Here is a 6000-nt window from a genome sequence, read left to right on the forward strand (position 1 = left end):
CCCTTTTGGGGCTTCTTTTTCCAGTGGGTTGGGAGCGGCTGTCGCATCCCCAACCCAGCCGCCCCTGAATGGGCTGGATTTACAACCCCTAAGTGTTTAAAAAACATGTAGAAGAAATGGAAAAATGGGGAAAACATCAAAGAGGAAGTCAGGTATATAGCCAGTATATGTAGCGGGGAGGTAAGACAAGCTAAAGCACATAATGAATTTAGGCTTGCCTGACATATTAAAAACAACAAAAAGGGCTTTTTTAGTTATGTCCAAAGGAAAAGGAAGAACAGGGAAATAATAGGGTCACCACATGGAGAAGATTGCCTAACTGAGGATAGAGAAAAGGCAGAACTACTCAACACCCTTTTTGCCTCATTTTCTCTAAAAAGGAAAATAGTGCACAATCTGAGGAATGAAGATCACATGGTGAGGTCAGGGAAATGCAGAACAGAATAGGTAGAGAAGTCATACAGGAATCCCTCACTACTCTAAATGAATTCAAGTCTCCAGGGCCAGATGAGCTACAGGAAGAAGTAATTTCAGAACTACTGACAATAATTTTTGAGAATTCTTGGAGAACAGGAAAAATTTCCTGACTGGAGGAGGGCAAATGTTGTCCTCATCTTCAAAAAAAAAAAAGGGGGGGGGGGGAAGAGAACCCAATTAATTATTGCCCAGTCAGCCTAAAATCAATACCTGGAAATATTCTACAGCAGATCATTCAACAGATGGTTTGTAAATACCTGGAAAACAATTCTGGCATCACTAAGTCAGCATGGGTTTCTCAAAAACAAGTCATGCCAAACTAGTCTGATCTCTCTCTCTCTCTCTCTCTCTCTCTCTCTCTGGTAGAGGCACAGGCTTGATAGATGAAGGGAATGCTGTAGATGCAGTATATCTTGATTTCATTAAGGCTTTTGACAAAGTTCCTCCTGATATTCTTGCAAAGAAGCTAGTAAAATGTGGATTCTATGATAGGCTCTCTGGTTTTCCCCATTCCACCATGTTACTATAAAACTCGCCATATCTATATTCTGCCTTAAAACCTAGCACTCCGGCACTTTGATTTGGGCTTGGAAAATTTTGTAATTAGCATAAAAACACCTGTACACACTGGCCTTTTGCAGATGTCTTTAGACATAGATTTCTACTGTATCCCTTCAGCCTTTTTGGTTGGGTATCATGTTTTACTATATGTGCATGGTTTATTTCCATTCCACCTCATGTCAGAAATAGCACACACACACACACAATTATGTAACCACTATGCTATTTAGAGCTTTAAAAATGACATTCAATATCTTCTAATGTCATCCAATATGAAGAAATATTTTTTAAAAAATTATTTACTTTTATTTAGGCCACATACCTTAAAGCATAGATAAGAAGGCTGACCTTGATGCTATGGAAAATGACAAAAAGGATGATTTCATGGAATCAAAGCATGACTGTGGCCTTTAAGGGGAAGATGTTCTTTTTAAAAAGTATTGGAATATGTCACCTGGGACCCACGTATTTAAAGAAATATCTCCCCCTGTAGCATATTACCGTAGCTCTTGTATCTAGAGGCAGGAGATACCTGTCTGGTCGATCCATTAAGGAAAATGCATCAGTTGACAATGTAATAGAGGACCTTCTCAGTGGTTGTCCCTAGTTTTCAAATGCAAATGAAGGAATACCTAGTGCCAAGTTTAGTGTATTTTTTAAACATAATTTCAGTACATTACCAAGGCCCTTCTGTCTACCCAGATGTTTATGAACAGTTAGTTTCTCATATGCAACTTCTATAACCAGTTAAGCTGGGCTTAAAATACATTGCCACCATTGCACTGGCATAACAGATAAGTGAAGACAGGGCTAAAGGTTTATATCAGCCAGGCTGACACAAGCTGCTTTGTCCCTTGAGGCGAGAAGCAAAATGTTGTCTCCCACCTATATTGCCCAACTCCAGTGATGGCAATACACACCACTCACCTGCCCCCTCCAGCCAAAATAGGAGGTGCAGGACAAAATGGCAGTAGCAGTGCCCACATCCTCTCCCCCACTTGAGAAGGATGGCATGGCAGAGCTCTCCATACCTGTGCATCCTCAAAAGTTTGAGAATGCAGCATTGCCACTTATTTTTCCACTAGAAAAGAACACCTTCATCCTCACCAGCCTGTATATAAAGGAGGAGGAACAGTCTCTATTGGAAAGGTGGGCAAATATGATAGTAGTATCTCCTCCATAAGGAAATAAGGTGGAAGCAGTGTGCTAGTAGCTGGTCTTCAGGGTAACAAGAGCACTGTCACCACTGGAAGTGTAGGAGAAATAAATATGCTAATCCTAGCACCTGGCCACCTGAGGTAACCACCTCACTGAGTCTAATGGTTGGAGTGGCCCTGATAGCAGCATATCCTAACTCAGTGTTCTCCACATGTTTTCATCAAAACTCACCCAAATTCCCACCATCCCAGCCTAATGGTTCTCCCAGGTGAAGATGGTTACTGCTTTTTGTGCAAGTTTTTTCATGCAAGATTGCTGGGGGAGTTTTTGAAGTAAAACATCACTTTTAAACACTAAATGTAGCTATCTGGAAAGCGTGCCCTGTGTTTGTGTGTGTGAATGTACGCATGTGTGCATGTGCACAAAAGTATTGCAGTAGTTTCCACTGCATATCAGATTATCGTATGTGGGTTTTATTTCTTCTTCTTCTAACATCCCAAACTGGCCCTGGCCTTGGCTGAGCATGACTAGGCCCATAAAACTGAAACACTCCTAACCTTGAAATGAAGATTGGGTCAATGGATGATTAGGCTAATAAAGTGGAATATAAAATTATTGGATTGAAACAGAGAATGAGAACTTTTAAACAAGTTTAACTGGTATCATTACAAATGCTAACGCTTCTTTACACCATCAAACAGGGAGAAAAACAACTGAGATTTTCTTCTCATTTATTTTTTTAAAAAAATAATAATATAACGTCACAAGTTTTCAGTACCTGTGAATTTGCTTTAGCTGTTTAAGCAGAAAGAGCTTTTCAATCTGAGGGCTGTGAAGACATTCACTTTTGTTTTCAGCCAATTGTGATCCCCTCCAATCTGCTAGACCATTTTGTCTGTCTGAATATTCATAGCAACTTCTAATTTATAATTCACATTTAATACATATTTAAATAGTAAAACAGGCACGTTGGTTGTAGTCATTAAAGTGTTAAACTGAGATTGGGGTGATCCAGAATCAAAGTTCAAGTTCCCATCGTGGTATGACACTCCCTGGATAAGCTCAGGTCAATAACATACACCAGTTAGGTCAGGTACACCATTGCCATGTACACCATTTGGGGCATTCTTGGAGATGTAATTCCCCCACAATAATATTTTCAGGCACTGGCAGGGACTGGAAAATAGACTGTTCTGCCCATACCTAGTGAAGTAGAAGCGTACAATGCCTAAGCAGAATCCACTCATCTTCTTAAAGACTGTGAAGTTTTTCATTTTCTCTTTTTTCAAGCCATAAAATGCTACAGATGAGATGCTCCTTGGAAAGGGCTTTTGTAAGGAGTCAATACAGAGCATTTTATCTCCAAGTCTTGCTCACACAATTAAGTCTGAGTTGATTTGCCATTATCAGAAGGCAGGATGACCTTGCTATTTTAGTTTGACAATGCTAATGATTCTAGATCTTCCCTTGTAGCTCACTGCATAAATCCCAGGCATTTAGCTCTCTAAAACAGAAATGTGTTAAAGTGGCCTTGGAATAATGAGCAATCCCAAGTCGTTAATTTTGCCATATCTTTCCTTTCAAGGCACATCTGACTGGTGTAGATAAAGAAGTGTGGTGAGTTACAGAAGAAGCCTGTAGGACTTTGCATCAAGGAAGGCACCCACTCAAACACCTAATCTGAACTCTACCATTGAATAACATCAGTTCCATAGTCCAGAAGATATTGTTCTTTTTCCTTCCATCTTGCAGCTGAACTCTACCAGTTTCTGGGCTTCCAGACAGGGGAAGCCATATTCACCAGAATTTTCACAGTTTTGACTTTGTAGTGACTGTTAAGCTGCCATTTGATGAAACACCTACAGAAATAAACCTTCTGTAATCCGATATTCAAATTTTAAAAAATCAAAACAATTTGGATTTCTTTATTTTCCTAATTCCTTTTTTTAATACAACTTGAATGTAGAAAAGCATTAATAAAATATCCTTCACTGATACACTTGAAACAGATCCCCAGATTCATGGGATCATTTTTTCACCCTAGTGTTTTTAACCCTCATCCACCCCCACCCCCCAAAATTTACACTTTTTATAAAATGTAGATAATTTTTAATCCCACTGGGAAGCTCAATGTAGTAAGGGTTTGCAGTAGGGGGTAGCATTATAGTTACGATTAGGGTGACCATTAGGGTTTAATTTGTGGGATCCACTGGCAATGCCAATGCTATTTTCCCCCATAACCAAAATGGGGCCAACATACTGAGGACCAGAATCTGTCACTTTTGCTTCTCAGAATCAGGGTTCAATCAAAAATGAATATGCTTTGGAATCTGAGAAACCTGTAGCAGAGAAACTGGATTGTGAGGAGTTTTGGGCTCCAGATAATGGCTCTCTCCCTGGATCTGAGAAGCTGATGGCTGAAGCAGCTAAGCGCTATCTCTTCTTCCTTCAGCCAGGGACTCCTTCACCTCAACTGTGTGAGTTGCCTTGCAGGACTGTGGCCCAGCTAGCAGTCCCCAGTATGTGCCACAGCTGGATTGGGTTAACTGTCTGGGGTGGGCAATATAGGTGGGACTACTGTGGCAGTGAGTCCACCACTGGCTTTGAGGATGCCCCTTCAGGGATGGCACAAGGGTGAAAGTTTGACCTGCCTGTTTACAAACACTGCCTCGTTGAAAGAAACAACTGACCTTTTACGTGGGGAAGGTTGATGCACTGCCAACAAAAGGGGGAGATAATGGTTCTCAGAGAGCAGCCATTCAAGTGAAACAGAGTAGCAGGGAGACAGACTATCCTGGAGGTGTAAGTCACCCCCAAATTGTCTCCCATCTCAAATAACTTGATAGCCATGGCAGCAACCCCCTTTGGGTTGAAAATGCTGCTTCTTAATGCCAAGTCAGTGAATGATAAACAGCTATCATTCAGGTGTCTCCTAGTAAAATCTCCAGCTGGTTCATGTGCTGGAGACTGCTAGCTGGGTCATAGTCTTGCAACAAGGGAACTCACACAGTTGGAGTGAAGGAGTCCCTGGGTAAAGGAAAAGGTGGCAGATGAAATACACAATAGCTGGCAATTTCCCTCTCTTTCACTCCAGATGGTCTTTGGGTCTTCCACTCTCCCTACAGGAGTCCAGAGTTCCAGTCCAATGCTCAAACCACTCAAAGCATTACACCATGCTGGCTCTTGAATAATAGATGAGATATAACTGCAACAAAACTGTTCATATCTACATTGGTTCAAAGAATCCATGAATCCATGACTGAGCTAGAATTTGAACACGTCTATTCTAGTTCCAAATACAACTAGATCATAGTGGGCATGGAGAGGACTTTCCTGCGTACAGAATTTTGGAGCTGCAGTCTCCAACCATTTGATATTGAGTCTCCTTCAAATTTAGTAACGAATGTTCCCTTTCTTACAGCTGATCTCCAAAGGAATCCAACAGCTGTTTCATTTTTCTAATGGCATTGAAAATTCTAGACATGGAATTAAGGTCATTATTTTATGAGTTAAAATTAAAATCCTACTTCTGCCCCCTCAAAGGACATCCAAGGTGAAAAAAGACACCAGCAAACAGATTCACAGACAAATTCTTCCATAGAGGCATTGTGGTTTTAAAATGTCAACTTGTCTGCCACATTCTCCCTGCCCCCCCCCCCCCGCCCTCAATTTTGCCAACTGATAAGGACCAAGGGAAAGCCTGGGAAATTTCCCTTGCACCTAGATGCCTTTTTCTGTAGTCTGTTTCCTGCAGAGACTGTCAATACCTTATTCTAGATTGATTTGATTTTCTTCTCTTGCTGG

Source organism: Sceloporus occidentalis, unplaced genomic scaffold, assembly GCF_023333645.1.
Source record: "Sceloporus occidentalis isolate IW3139 unplaced genomic scaffold, rSceOcc1.0.p SCAF_5, whole genome shotgun sequence".
Lineage (NCBI taxonomy): Eukaryota > Metazoa > Chordata > Lepidosauria > Squamata > Phrynosomatidae > Sceloporus > Sceloporus occidentalis.